Here is a 16,906-nt window from a genome sequence, read left to right on the forward strand (position 1 = left end):
GATCTATTACCAGGGGTATACCGGCTTTGTAGTTCTTATGCAGCCATTTCGCTTAAAGGGCTAATGCGGGGGTTCCTTACTGGCGGCTATTATCCAGTTAGCAAGGCTTACGCTTACGCTTAACAAGGGCTCAGGAGAGATTAAATTCTCTCATCGGTCGCCTACCTGGTAAAAATAGTTCGGCCTCCCTGCTCCTCTGCGTCCGTGTCTTCGTTGAGTAATAACGGAAACACAGTTGTACTTGGTTTTTATGCTGACTCTATCACTGCCAACCCGGAAGTGATTGTGCGTTCCTATAATAATCAGCCTATTTTGTTTGCCCCCGTTTTATTAAGTGACTGCCCTGCATTTATTAAGCTTGAGGGAAAGGTTTTTAAAGGAACATATAACTTAGGTGCCGGGATTTGTTTACCGTGCGCGAATGTGTCTCTTAAATGACCCGGAAGTCTTAGCGATGATCCGCTCGTAATTCTCTTCTCTAGTTTCTTTACACAGATACTTTATATATTTGTATATTCATAGGGTAACCACCCTGCAGATATTCCCGAATATATAATAAGGTCTTGATATTCTCCTGTGAATATTTACAGATCATACTCGGTTTTGGTCGCCATTTTGGATTGGTTTTAGGTATCTCAGTCTCACACAGAGGGTGTTCGATAAAGGTGGTCATTTAGTACGAATCAATTTTTTACAATTTTTTACATTGCTATACTTTTACTAAATGGATTACATTATAATTAGACAACATTTGAAAAGGACAGAGATTCGACTGAAATTTCGATTGTTCTTGAACGTGTAGCTAGATTTTTAATAAGTAAAGATTGCTGGATGTCACCAAAATTTCTAGATTTCTTCCAATGAAGCATAAATGTACTACAGTGTTACTAGCATATTATCATATAATCACTACATGTCACAGTCACATATAATATTATTTCAATTCTAAGTTTCAGCACATGTTTGTCTCTAGAATACGGAAAATGGACAACATCTTTCCAAATAAAACAGCGTTTTATATAAACATTATTTCTTCTTTTTATACAAATGTTTTTAATTTAGAGTGTAACCCTAAAGGGAGGTACCATAATAAATTGTGAAATTTTCTCCATTGTTTTAGTTTCAATTGTTTTTTGACTATAAGTGTGACACACAATGGGATTAATGTTTAATGTTTAATGTACTCTAGTCAGCACTCCCCCTAATAGTCCCCCACACAGTTTTCAGTAATAGTCAATGTTTTGACTTTTATGAACATACAAATCACAGGGATTTACTTTCTACTGCATCTGCTCCCCTCCCTGTGTATATAACCAGGGGAACCTTCCAAATATATATTTTTGGTGTTCCATGATCCCCTGCTAATAAAAACAATGCCCAAATAGATGAAGGTCTTTGTCAAGCTTATCTTTGTTTGATTTAAAAAAGTATTGCAGTCTACTTTGTTTTTTGACGTGCAACACATGGTAAAGGTTTTTACCACATTTATCCTAAGTCCTCTTGAACCCATAAATGAGGAAAAACCAGTCAGTGCTCTCTGCAGACCAAGTTGTGTTCTTGACATTATGACAGCATCGTCTGCATAAAGTAATATTGGTACTGCCATGCCATTAATTTTGGGGTAATCTACTTCCAGCTTAGTCAGGTAATCTGCCACTCCGTTTATGTATAAGTTAAAAAGAAACGGGGCAAGGATGCATCCCTGGCGGACACCTTTTTTTATAGGAAATTTCTTGGTGCATTTTCCGTTTTTTCCATATCAGACCATTGCCCCCGCCCCTCTGTATAATTCCTTTATGAATTCAAGTATGTTTAAATCAATTCCTAGCTCTATAAGTGTGCTCCAAAGTACGCTGTGGTTGAGGCAATCAAATGCTGAACTTAGGTCAACAAAAGTCATGTATAGATTGCTCTTTTTTACCACAGCGTTTTTAGTTGTAATCAAGGCCAGGTTAAGACATTGCTCTACCGTGCCTAGCCCAGCTACAAATCCATATTGGAATTTTGAAAGAACTCCCTTTTCTGTGGCCCAGGTTTGTAATTTATTCAACAGGACTCTAACCGCTACCTTCATCATTGAATCAAGTAGGGAGATTGGCCTGTAGCATTTTGGGTCCATTCTATCTCCTTTTTTGAAGATGGGAATTACAATAGCTTCCTGCCATGTTGTTGGAAAACCTTCTAGGCTATAGGAATTAAGAACATTTGTAAGGAGGGGGGCCCATAAAGACATATTATCTTTAAATATGTCAATTGGGATGCCATCGGCCCAGGCGCTTTAGAGTTTGCACTTTCCTGTATGGCCTGTTCTATTTCTGGAAGTGAAAAGTGTATCAGTAACAGGAATATATGTGCCGGGATCTCTGCAAGTCACTCTCATTTATCAGCCAGGGATCGAGGCTATGTGGTTCAACCAAATCATCTATTTTATATAAATCTTTGAAGTGGTTGATCCAGGCGTCCTCTGTTATAGCAATTTCTAGGAGGTCTGTCGTCCTCTCCCTAAAAAAAGGTGTGTTCACTTCCCTCCAAAAGGCCGTATTATCCCTCATTGTGCTAGCTTTTAGTAGCGCCTCCCAGGCGGCATCTTTTAGTTCCCTTTTTCGTTTCTTGATTGACTGTTTATGTACCAGTCGAGCAGTTCTAATTTCTGTAAAATTTTTGGGTACTCTTTTTAATGTGTCTTTAAGGGTATTATGGGCTTTTGAACATTCAGAGTTGAATTAACCCACAGACTTATCCCTATTGTCTTCTCTTTGCTTCCTTGTCAAGTTTTTCTTGATTGTGGCTGCTATTTTTCCAAAGGCCGCTTTTACTGCGCACGGATTAAAAGGTTCTTCAAGGCATATCATAAATTGATCAAGATCCTCCATGATGAGGTCTTTCAAAAACAAATTCGGGTTTACCTTGGTCCATTTTATAGAGTAACCATTTGTACGTGCCAGGGAGATCGAATGACAGTGTAAGGTTTCTGTCAAATCCGATGTCTGACTGACCCTAAGGCCTGCATCAAATTTTGCACTAATCGGATAGTGATCACTCATGGCGATGTCCTCATTTTTAAAAGCCATAGCACTTCAATAATGGCTGTTGGACATCAGCATGAAATCTATTAGAGAATATGTCCCCCTCCCGTGGAAAGTGGGTTGGAAATTAACCATTGGCTCAGTGAGCTCATTAACAAAGCCTAAGTCCCAATCATGCATTAATTTGTTCATTAAATTTCCAAGGTGGGTATGTTCGAAGTGGGTGCTTGGTTCGCCATTAAGGCTTCTTATATCACAAACATTCGATCCACTGTGGTGGCATAAATGACAGTTAAAGTCGCCCATCACTATGGCACATCTTTCCACTGTATCCCTTCCCATTCCCCACTTCAGGGCATTTGATAGCTCATCCATGAATTCTACTTGGTCGTCCCTCGCGATATTATTATATAGATTAATCAACAAGAAACTATGGGCCCCTTTCCCATTCACTATGAATGCCTGGATTGAGTGCCCAATTTTATTGTTTTTGTTTTTATTCTTATTCTTATCCCGCTCAGAACCCAGAGTCTCTACTGCCATGTTTGCCATATTTGAAGCATACATGCAGAGACGGCCTGAGCTCCTACCTTTACTAGTCTGTAGAGCCGGAGTAAAATTAGTGCTAAAGCCATCTAAGTTGGTAGGCTCCAGATCCCAACATTCTTGAAGACATATTAAGTCGGAATTATTGACAAAGTTAAAAAAAGTTGGGTCTGTGGCTTTTTTGGAAAGTCCCGCAATATTCCATGTTGCAATGAATAGGTTGTCCCTAGAATCTTTTCGAGTTGGCCCCGTTCGACTTGACTCTACTAAAGGGGAAAAGTCTACCCTAGTGAATCAAACAGTGGCCCATAACGAGTCCCAAAAGAATAAATAACCCACAACATGGAGCTCACCAGATTGTCATAGAGAGGTCACACGGTACACAGAAGGTATTATAGAAAAGTATAAAAATCTTTATTTTCTTTTTTCCATATTTTTTCTATTTCCTCAAAACAACCTTCGTCAAAAAAGTGTTAAATTCTGATACATTGATTGATTAGGTCTTAAAACATATTTCAATAAATATTACACATCATCACCCCACAACACCTCTCAGACACCACATCCTCTCGAATCTTTCATTCACACTCAAACATTCAACAATAAAGATAACACATTCCTCAACGTAATCCCCAGAGTGACACAATAAATAATAGGATCCTGGACGATCTTCGTAGCCAGTTGCCAAGTTGTTAAACACAGGATCCAGAACACACGTAAAGCCGTTAGACTTGACCCCACTCTTAACTGGATTAAACTCCCATTTTTTCCTACACTAGGTCTTTGGGCTAGAAAATTATTTTGATTGCCATCCGATAAGACTTCCTCGTCTCCCCTGTTATTAGTTAGAATGTTAGTCCCCCCAGATACGTTACTTATTACTAATGGGTACGGGCTGGGGGGTACTTGGTCAAGAAACAGATCAGTATTATTTTTCCCTAGTTTATGTTTGGATGAATGACAAGTCCTCTCGTTTGATTGGGTACGGATTCCCCTTTGGGCTATGGGCGCCCTGGGGTTTATAGCATCTATCTGGGTAGGTATTAAGCTTGGTGATGGTCAGTCTACCATTTCTAGACATGTAAATCGGTTGCTAGTCGGTATGCCCCTCCAGCCCTCCATATAGGATTGGTCTCTTCTTGGATTCCAGGACCAGGCCTCCCAGTCCCTTCTCCTATTCCGGGGGTCTATTTGGCTCCAGTTCCTTTCAGAGCATTGGTTCCAGTTATACGGGGGTTCTTGGTCATAAGCATATGTTGGAGGGTAAAAGAAGTATAGACGATTTGCATCAATTCCTTCTTTTTTTGCCAGTGTTGGCCATGAGCAAATATATTCAACTGTACCTGGGTCATCAAAATGTATAATGATACAGTCCCCCTGTGTTCTTTTCTTTGTTTCTCCAATCCAGGGTACCCTGCGCACCATAGAAATTCTACTACTACAATAAGGGGGAAGTGGTCTATTTGTGCTAAGCCATTGCTGAACTTTATTTTTTAAAGACCAAGTGGATTCTCTCACATTTTCGGGGAGTTCTGGGACCCCTGTGAGGACCACTGTGAAAGGGCTTGCCTCTGGTGGGAGATCGATGGTACAGCTAAACCTCCCTCCCTTTTTTTTGTCTCCCTCAGGTTGTGGTACTGGTGTCTTAGGTGGCGTTGGCTTTTGTTTTTCTGCCTGAGTGGGTCCTTTAGGAACATCAGATATTATCTGTGTGTTATCCTGAACTACTTTTAGTTTTTCTTGTGCATTGGGCATGTTTGAAGGTGTTTTAGTTTACATCTTCGAGTGAAGTTGTTTTTTGAATTGCATGTTTGAAAATGCCACTTTTAGAAAGTTTGAATAGTTAAGGAGGTAGGTCCCGGGACGTAGGGTCAGCTGGACCATATGATACTTTTGAAAGAACAAATGCCAACCCCACCACTTTTCAGGTGCTCGTGAATCCGAGCAAACAAATCGAACTAGATTCCAGATTTGTTCGGTATATTTTATTTATACCCTTTACTTTAAAGTTTTCAACATTTAAAATCAGAAATCATATGTTTGAGAAAGACACTCGACATGTAACACTCAACATGTAACAATACAAAAAATCACAAATCCCTAAATGAATTATTTTAACAAACAAAAAGTCATATTATACACCTTTTCCTATTGAACACTAGCAAACAATAAATCTTTGCACATATTCAAAAACAGTCAATATTTCAACTCAATGATAGAGAAACGTAGTCAATATTTCAACTAACCCTGGGTGTAGTGTGCGGAGTGGGGCTACGCGGAGCTATGCGAAGTGGGCACAAAACTACGCCCACCCGCGCACTCTGCGTAGCCCCACTACGCGCCGCCCGCCTCCCTCCCGCCATCCCTAAATACTGCAATAAATGGCTAGAAAGCTTTTAAAAACACTTACCTTGTCCGCCGCGTCCCCGGGGCTCCCTCTCGCCGTCCCTGGATTCGCGCCGTCATTCCGAATAATAATGCGCATGCACGGGCGCCCGCGCATGCGCATTTCTCGTGAGAAATGCGCATGCGTGGCCGCCCGCGAATGCGCATTAGTATTCTAAATGGTGGCGCGAATCCAGGGACGGCGAGAGGGAGCCCCGGGGACGCGGCGGACAAGGTAAGTGTTTTTAAAAGCTTTCTAGCCATTATTGAAGTATTTAGGGAGGGCGGGAGGGAGGCGGGAGGCGGCAGGCTATGCACCGTCTGCAGAGCGCGCGTAGTGCCGCCTGGCTACGCCCGCTACGCAAAATGCGTAGGAGACGGCACTACGCACACTCCGTGCACGGAGAGTAGCTGGCCGCCCACCCCTAACTTCAACTCAATGATAGAGACACGTTCAAAGAAAAAAATCGAAGAACACAGATTACTTTATCAATCAGACTCAGAAATCAATCCTGTATGTTTCATATAATCAGCCCCCTCCGATAATAAAATATTTATTTTTTAAGTCCGGCTCTGGTAAGTCGCCGAAGGCCCCACCCCCTTTCTCAACCACTCTGTAAAGAGGCCTCCTGGCACACATCTCTTTGATGGCTGAAGTCCCCTAGGCTGGTGAGTGTTCTTGGGGGTCAACAACGCTTCCTATTACCTCCAGTAAGTCCCACTTAGCAGGATTGTTGAGAGGTCATCAAACAACCTGCCCCCTTTCACCACCACTGTCCAGAAGCGCCTTCTGACACACTATTGGTTGGCGGATGAAGTCCCCTTGGCTCCTGAGGGTCCTTGCAGACAAGAAACCCCGCCTGTTACCTGCAATAAGTCCCACACAACAGGACTGCTGAGAGGTCATCAGAATATTCGCCCCTTTACTCTACCACTCTGCAAACGTACCTCCTGGTGCACTACTGGTTGGGGGTTGAAGTTCCATTGGATGCTGAGGGTCCTTAGGGGCCAATAACCCCTTGAGTTACCTACAGTAAGTTCTACAGAGCAGGATTGTTGAGAGCTGCTCAGACGCCATGCCCCCTTTCTCCAGCACTCTAAAAACGCGCCTCCTGGAACGCTTCTGGTTGAGGAATACCTTCCACTTTACTCCTGAGGGCCTCAGGACTAAAGTGGAATACTTTCCACAGTTAGTAGTGCACCAGGAGGCATGTTTGCAGAGCGGTGGAGAAAGGGAATGTGGCCTCCAAAACATCTCAGCAGTCCTGCTGTGTTGGACTGATGGGAGGTTACAAGAGGGGTAGTTGGCTCCCAAGGACTTCATTGGAGGCCAACTGTCTCTCCTGTTACTTCCAGTAAGTCCCACACAGTGGGATTGCTAAGAGATCTTCAGAGGCCACACCCCCTGTTAGACTTGACATCTTTTGGCATGTTTCCCTGAGTTTTTGCTTTCTGCCCTCCTGGTTTTGACTCTGTTTTTGCTAGTGTAGTGTTTCTGCGCACTTTTCGCACTGCTGATCAGTGGTAAAGTGCAAGTGCTCCTGTGGTAAAATATGTTATAGATTGGTGTTTCCCTGATAGGCTGTTTGGTGTTCTTGTCTGTCCCTAGTAAAGTGGACTGAGTGTGCATAGCATTTGATTCCCAGGGCCTGGGAATCAAATGCTATGTGTGGGCCTGCAGCACCAATTGTGCCACCCACGCGAGTAGCTCAGTAAAGGTATCTCAGACCTGCCACTGCAGAGTCTGCACGCCGTTTGTAACTGTCATGTCGACTTGCCCTGTGCACGCACTGGTCAGTCCCTAACCTTCCCTTTTTTTACATTTCAGCTACCCCTAAGGTAGGCCCAAAGTACCCCTGGGGGCAGGGTGCAGGGTATGTGAAAAGTAGGACATGCCCTGGTTTGTGTGGCGTGTCCTGATAGTGAATTACAGCCTATTTCATTTTTCACTATTGCAAGTCTACCTGTTCCCCATAGGACAGAATGGGAAGTTTGTTTATAACATCCTATAAACATAACTGGCCCTGGGAACTAGTTGGGAAAATAACATTTAGTATGCCTGAACTCAGAATCGAACGATGCATCTTTTAGTAAAGGTGATTTTTACATTCTGTGTTTGAAAATACCACTTTTAGGAAGTAGGTATTTTCTTTTTCAGTCATCCTGTGTACCTCTGCTGGAATGTGGATTGCCTGGCTGGGTTTTGGACGACAGATGGCTATGAAGCATTGGTGGCTCCTGATAGTCTAGGTAGGTCAGGAAAGGGCTGAATAGACCTGGGCTGCGATGAGGGAGGAGGGAGGAGATGTCCTGGCACCTCAACGGGCCAGGTCAGCCTCTGACAATGCCGTCTCCACCCCCTGCCTGGAAATCACACCAGAGAAGGCCGAACTGGTTCTGGTTGGGCACAGACACCCTCTGCCTGGAGGATCAAAGGATTTTTGGATACAAATACTGGAGCCCAGACCCCTGAACTTTAGAACTCATCTGGATCAAGCAGACTGCCAAGAAGAAGAGCCAGAGAAGCTGTAGGGAGTAATGACCACTATGCTGAGGACTGTGCTGGGCTGACCTGCAGCGGCTGCTTCTGTCTTGGGCAGTGAAAGGCCTGGACTGGACTTTCTGCAACCTAATGTGTGAGTCTCTCCAAGGGTTTGAGCTTTCCCCCTGTTCAAGAAGTCTCAGGAACCGCAAATACTTCAAGATCTTCTGCCCGCAGCACTGGGGACTGGTTGTTTTGGGCCACAATAAAGGAAAAGTAACTTGACGACGTCTACAATGCCACTTCCAACTCTGTGTCCTGACGGCACCGCAGAGGGCACCGACGCAACACCACACCATAACCCTGGTCTCACGGACGATGCCTGTTGACGCCACCACCGAGCCGCTGCTCACACCATGACCTGTGGGCACTGCACTCTGCACTGCCTCGCTTCATGCCAAAGCCTGGGCACTGAAGAGAGCACCATTGCAACGCTGCATCTTGACCCTGGTCTCACCGACGGCGACTGCTGATGCCCCCACCAAGCCGTTGCTCACACCGTGACCTGTGGGCACCACACTCCACACCGCCCTGGTTCACAGTGACACCTTGGCCTCCCCGACGATGCCACTCCACGGCAAAATCAACGCCACTTCTAGCACTGTGGTTTGAGGGCACCGCTCGTAAAGTTACACGATGCATCGCCATCATCCCGCACCGCAGCCTTGGCCTACCAACACTGGCACCATCGACTCCCGTTCGTCAGCCGACAGCAGCGCTTCAGCAACGATGATGCCACTGCTTGCACCGTGATGAGCACCGCCTTCACCTCTAATTGCACGCCAGAAATTATCGAGAACAATGTACTAACTACGACTCAAGCTACTTGTACAGGTTTTGGCCCTTTCTCAGAAGCCGAGGTGGGCAAAGCCATGCTTGAAGTCAAGTCAGGATCCCCACTAGATCCATGTCCAAACCACATTTACTCTCAGCTAACCCCTGTAATTTGCCCTGTCGTAACAAAAGTTCTGAATCTTTCCTTATGCTCTGCTACATTCCCAAGATCCTGGAAGCAGGCCCTAGTTACTCCGCTAGTAAAAAAGGCAGGATTAGATGTTAATAATCCTGCCAACTACCGGCCAATATCCCAGTTACCCTACCTCTCTAAAGTGCTGGAGAAATTGGTCAACAGACGGCTTTCCAGCTATCTGGAAATTAATGAACTGTTGGACGATTCCCAGACGGGTTTCAGGGTGAACAACAGTACTGAAACAACACTGTTGGCGGTGCCGGATAACATTAGGGCCCAGGTAGATCAAGGCAAGACAGTCGTTCTGATACTCCTTGATTTATCAGCGGCTTTTGATACCGTTCCACACGACCAATTACTGAAAGCCCTGGAAGGGAAAGGTATACGAGACAAGGCATTGGGATGGCTAAAATCTTTTCTGGAGGATCGAACACAATCAGTGTGTTTGGGTGACTTCATCTCTCCCCCGCGAAACATTAAATATGGGGTGCCCCAGGGGGCCTCACTCAGTCCAACTTTGTTTAATGTTTTCGTTTCCTCATTGGCAGCCATTGGAAGACGGTGGGGTGTCGAAATGTGTTCTTATGCTGACGACACCCAGTTAATGGTTACCATTGATGAAAAGGATGATCCTAAAACCCGACTGATAAACTGCCTGACTGAACTGGCCAACTGGATGCAAGAGCATTGTCTGAGATTAAATGCAGACAAGTCAGAAATCCTCTTGTTTGGCAAAAATCCCCAGCTCTGGGATAACAGCCGGTGGCCAAGCAACCTGGAGTTGCCTCCGAATCCCACCCCAAAAGCAAAAAACCTGGGAGTGGTATTGGACAGTGCTCTGTCCATGAAATCACATGTCTCCACTGTCTGCGGCAAAAGCTTTGCATTGCTGAAAATGCTCAGACGAGTTTTCCCCTGGATCCCGACTGAATGTAGGAAAACTCTGTTTCAGTCATTGCTGATGAGCAGATTGGACTATGGCAACTCACTGTAAGTCGGAATGGCAGACTATCTCTTTTCCAAACTGCAGATAGTACAAAATGCCGCGGCAAAGGCTGTCTGTAATAAAAAGAAATTTGATTCGGCTAAAAGCTGCATGCGAGAGCTTCATTGGCTCCCGATGCGACAAAGAGCCAATTTTAAATTACTATGTATCACACACAAGGTGCTATATAACGCAGGCCCTACCATTTTACATAATAAAGTTGAATTCCACAGACCACCGAGGAACCTCCGATCAAGTACATTAGGAAGAGCCACCACCACCCGGGTGAAGACTGTCAGGATGGGAGAGCGAGCCTTCTCGCATCTGGCGGCTACTAAGTGGAATGAACTTCCTCCCAGTCTTAGACTGACAGATGACCTTCTGTCTTTTAGGAAACAACTAAAGACACTACTCTTCCCTAAATCAGAATAAATCATCACTCAGTGTGGTTATTGTACCTCTCAGCCTCCAACTTTAGCGCCGTGATATCCTACTCAGGATGATTGTTAGCGCTCTATAAATAAATTAAATACAAATACAAATACAAATACCTCGCACCATGACTCTGGTCTCACCAGCGATGCCATCTGACACCACCACTGAGCTGCTGCTCGCACTGTGACCTGAGGGCACTGCACGCCGCACCGCATCCCCCGATGCCTGCCGACACCAGCGCCTGATCCCAACAGGAAGGAGCTCAACCTGCAATGTGAGTGACTTCAAGGGCCTCGGCGCCCTGCATCTCTAACAGGTACTGTTAGCGGGTCTTCCCGACACCGTAGCTGATCTGCGATGCCGCGACCAACCTGGACTGTTTGGATTTGTTTGCTCATGATGCCGTGATAGCCCCGGACGGGAGCTATCGACATCAGGGTACTGTGTTTAAAGTGTATTTTGATAACTGTCGATTTTTAAGTACTGGATTGTAGATTCTTATAGTTTCTGGGCTTGTATATAAACATATTGGCTATTTTTCTAAACTAGTGTGGTGTCCTTTTGTAGTGCTTACACTGTATTTCTGTTGGTTATGTGCAAATGCTTAACACACTGCTTCTAAGATAAGCCTGGGGTTATTTTAGGAGTGTAACTCCCTTATCCTGACTAGGAAGAAGGGTCCCTACTTGGACAAAGGTGCAAGCCTTTGCCAATTGGAGGCCCCCATTTCTAACACCCCCTTTCTCCACTACTCTGTAAATGTTGATCGTGGTGTGGTGTACTACTGGCTGGGGAAGAAGTCCACTTCACTCCAGCGGGACCTTGGGGGCCAAGAAGCCTTTCTTTCTTGTACCTCCTGTAAGTCCTACACAGCGGGATTCCTGAGAGTTGGTCAGAGGTCCAGCCCCCTTTCTCCACCACCCTGCAAATGCAATTACTAGTATAAAAAAACATAGAAATGTACTGAGAAAAACAAAGGTTACAGGAACATTATTGTTAGGTTTTAAAAAACCTTAGAAATTAACTGTAAAAACAATGGTTATAGGGAAGTTATAGTTAGCAAATAGAATTTAAAAAAACCTTAGAAATTCACTGAAAAAAACAAAGGTTACAGGGACATTAAATTCAGGGTCAGATTTCATTCATACAAAACCAGTGAAATTCAGCAGGTATAGTTACCTGAGCTAACTACAACTTATACCCCCACAATGCACTAATGTGACCTCACATATTACATCACTTATGACATGGTCAGTGACATCACTGAAGACATTTCAAATGACATCATTGATGACATCACAGATGACTTCATCCATAGAAAAACTCACACACCTACTCACACCCCATACAACTACTTCTACACCCACTCACACACCTGTACAACCACTGACATACCCATTCATAAACCTATACCAGTACTCACACACCCACTCACTCCATTATCAGACTTAGCTGTGCGATTTTCACCCTCTTGAGGTGTTTTTAACTTTACCTCCTGTATTCCTGCTTGATTTAAAAAGCGTTTGCATTTCATTTTAATTTTGTGTTTGGCACTTCAGCTTGATTTACTAAGAGTTTTACCTTGCCAGATATCCTTCCTCATCCTTCCGCTGCCCGGGCCACTCTCAGCTGAGTATAGACGCTGAGAGTTCGGTCCCGGGGAGCCGAAGTTTTCACAGTGGCCATATTGGGGGTGTTTAAGTGCTCTGATGCGCTCTAGCTGAGTATAAAAGGGGATTCCCTGTTCCCGGCGTCTGACTTAGCTGTGCGATTTTCACCCTCTTGAGGAGGAAGCCGGGAGGTCCTCCACTATAGCTTTTCCCCGGAGTGTTTTTAACTTTACCACCTGTATTCCTGCTTGATTTAAAAAGCGTTTGCATTTCATTTTAATTTTGTGTTTGGCACTTCAGCTTGATTTACTAAGCGTTTTACCTTGCCAGATATCCTTCCTCATCCTTCCGCTGCCCGGGCCACTCTCAGCTGAGTATAGACGCTGAGAGTTCGGTCCCGGGGAGCCGAAGTTTTCCCAGCGGCCATATTGGGGGTGTTTAAGCACTCTGACGCGCTCTAGCTGAGTATAAAAGGGGACAGCCTCCCTCCGCGCAGCAGACGCGATCAGCGGACGCGCCGGACTCACGCCAGAGTCATGCCAGAGTCCTGCCCGTCTGCGCCCGTCAGCGCCAAGGAGGCGTTGGCGGCTGGCCAGGCTGTTCAAGTCTCCACCCAACGGACAGGTAGCTTTCCATACTCCCTACAGACACTGATTTTGGCCAAGCCCCTGTCCTTGCCTTGCCATCATATTTTCCCCCCTGAGCGGGCCCGTGAAGCCTCCGCTTGTCAGTGCACTGGAAATCTGGCCCCTTGCAATAAACACTCTAAGCCAGTTAATAGCATTCCCTCTCGATCAACCACAGAGAATGGGTTTCTGATCAATGTCCGATCGTTGATTAAGAATAACTTTGCCTTTAGGGATTTTGTTTCCGAGAGAAAACCTCTTTTTGTATTTATTACGGAGACCTGGGCTACCGATCATTCCGGACCAGACCTTTTGAACGCCATTCCGGAGGGTTACTCCCTGGCCAGAATGGACAGAGACAGACGAAGGGGGGGTGGGATTGGGATTTTACATAGGACCGCAGTCAGATGCAAAACTGAGTATTTATCATCACCCAATGATCCCTATCAGTCCCTTTTCTTCGCCTTGAATCCCTCCCCCACTATCACCTTCTCCGGAATCTTGATCTATAGGCCTCCTGGTCCTAGGTCAGAATTTTGCCAAAACTTCATTAAGGTCCTGGAGCCCTATCTAGACAGACCCAACTTTACCATCTTGGGTGATTTTAATTTTCATCTCGAGAAGGACAATTCCATTGATACTGCCATCCTGCTGGACCTACTAGTCTCATGCGGCCTGAGCCAGAGAGTGGATGGCTGTACTCATACAGCCGGACACACCCTGGACGGGGTCTTTACCAACGACCCCAGGGTGCAGACAGGGACTCCCCTCCCGCTCTCCTGGTCAGATCATATGGCCATATCCTTTGATTTCACATATTCAAATTCCATCCTATCCCCGGCAGACCCCAGTAATTGGGAATTTAAAAGAAATTTTAAAGGGATAAACTGTGACACATTAGCTCCCCTGTTATCCAACCACTGCCCACCATCTGTAAGGAGCACACATAGTGCTGCACTTGATTTGCACCACTCTATCCTGAAGGCAGTAGATACACTGGCCCCTGTCAAGCCGCACTATTCTGCCAGAAAACGTCCCTCAGCGCCCTGGTTTTCTGACACCCTTAAGTCCCTTAGGCAGGGATGCAGAAGACAGGAATGAGCTTGGAGACTATATTTAAATCCAGAAGAAAAGCAAAAACATAAGACCCTACTTAAAGAATACAAATCCGCAGTGCTTGAGGAAAAGAAACAACACTTTTCTAAGATGACGACTTCCCTTAGCTCCACCAGGGAGTTGTTTAAAATCGTGGACTCCCTGTCAGCTCTGCAATCTCCAGACCCCATTGTGCCATCTCAGGAGCTCTGCGACCAGATATCCACTTTCTTTCATGTAAAAATAACTGATATCTATTCCAGTCTAGAAGCTCTCAATCAGGAACTAGAACCCCCGGCCACTCCTGTCCCTCCTTCCGTGGAAGTAGTTCCCCCTGAATCATCTTATGGCATTCTTAACAACTTCCCTCAGCTTACACTAGAACAACTCAATCTGTACCTAGATAAGCTGAAATCAGGCTCTCCCCTGGACCCCTGCCCTCTAAAGACTCTTATGGAATGCAGAGATGTTCTTCCTTCCGCCTTTCTTGAAGTAATCAATCTCTCAATTCTGGAAGGTGTCTTTCCCACGTCCTGGAAAATGGCCATAGTCAAGCCCCTCCTCAAAAAAGCCTCATTGGATCCCGGTATCTTAAAAAACTTTTGGCCTATTTCTCTGCTTCCTGCCCCTGCCAAAATGCTAGAGGCCCATATTAACATCCATTTGAGTGCCTTTTTGGAGAATGCCAGCCTTCTTGATCCCTCCCAACACGGTTTCCGCAGAGCTCATAGCCCCGAGTCCGCTCTCACAGTTGTCACTAATAACATCTGTGCTAAGGTCGACAGTGGACAGACTACCCTTCTGGTCCTGCTCGACCTTACAGCCGCATTTGACACCCTATCTCCCTCCATCTTAGTCAAGATGATAGGAGTGAACGGGCCGGCGCTCAGCCTATTGAAATCTTTTTTGGATGACCGTGTACAAAGGTTCAAGCTTGGCGACTTTCTCTCACCAGCAAAACCGGTGCAGTGTGGGGTCCCTCAGGGGTCTTCCCTGAGCCCCACACTTTTTAACATTTATGTAACACCGCTCGCCAGACTTGTAAGATCTTTTGGGCTAGAAGCTTTATCCTATACCGATGATACCCAGATCATGGTCTCCATCTCACACTCAGCCGACATCACAGCCCGTAATTTCCGAAACTGCATGGAAGCAGTGGCTGGCTGGATGGTGAGGAATTTCCTCAAACTAAACGGGGAAAAAACAGAGGTGTTGATCTTCGGAGGCAAGGAAGAAATATGGTCAAATGATTGGTGGCCTCCCGCTCTTGGGGTCTGTCCTAAGCCATCCCAGTCCGCTCGAAATCTGGGTGTCATTTTTGACAATAAACTTTCTTTCGACAAACAGGTCAGCAGGACGATCTCCACCTGTTGTGGAGCTCTTAAAACCCTGAGGAAGCTGGTGCACTTTCTTTCCCCAGAATCCCGGAAAATTGTTACAGTAACACTAATCTCCTCCAGGTTAGACTATTGTAACGCACTGTACTTGGGTATCAATAAACAGTAGGTACAACGTCTGCAATTGGTACAAAATGCAGCTGCTCGGTTTGTCCCTGACGCCCCCAGACTTTCATCAGCAACCTCCATCAGGAGGGACCTTCATTGGCTCCCTATGCAGGCCAGGATAGAGTTCAAGGCTCTATGTCTTACTCACCGTGCCCTGCATGCCGGTGGATCAGAAAATCTCAAAACCTTGCTAACATCCTATATCCCCGATAGGGCCCTTCGATCTGCCAACAAAAATCTTCTTGTGATCCCCAGAATCTACAAAGCCAGATGGGGCGGGAGGTCTTTCCACTCCCTTGTCCCCTTGATCTGGAATACTCTTCCGGCAGACATTAAAGGTCAGTCGGCTTACTCTCTCTTTCGAAAGGCCTTGAAAACTTGGTTCATTAGGGAGACCTATTTGTAATTCCTTCCCTTTTCCTCACAGCCTATACCATCGTTAGCGCCTTGACGCCTACAGGCAAAGTTGTGCTGTATAAATCCTCTTTCAATTCAATTCAATTCAATAGAGCCACTCAAACATCCACTCACTCACTTGTACACCCGCGCACACAACCATTCACTCACCCATACAGCCATTCATACAACAAGTTACTCACTCATACAACCAGCCACATAATCACACTCACCCATACAGCTACTCACACACCTACTTATTTACCTACAAAGTCACACACCCCGTCACTCACATAAAGCAGCCTCTCAACACATCCACTCACTCACCCATAGAAGCCCCCATACACTCACTCGCACAACCACTTACATACCCAATCATACATCCATACAAGCACTCACCAATACAGCCATTCAGACAGACACTCACTCACACACAAAGTCACTTAACAAAACATCTATTTAAACAGCCACTCACCCAAACAGCCACTAACACACCCAGTCATTTTCTCATACAGCCATTCACTCACCCATAGTTACACACCCACTTACCCACTGATAGAGTCAAATACATCATCACTCACCCATCCATGCATCCACTGATACACCCACTCACTCGCCAATACAGCCCCTCACACAGCATCTCACTCACCCATACAGCTCCTTGCACAACCACTTATACACCCATACAGCCACTTGCACACCCATACACACAAGGATAAATACTCACACACCCACTCACATGATATATCACTCAGTAGTATTACATCTAGTATACTACTTTAACT

This window comes from Lissotriton vulgaris, chromosome 4_1, assembly GCF_964263255.1.
Source record: "Lissotriton vulgaris chromosome 4_1, aLisVul1.2, whole genome shotgun sequence".
Lineage (NCBI taxonomy): Eukaryota > Metazoa > Chordata > Amphibia > Caudata > Salamandridae > Lissotriton > Lissotriton vulgaris.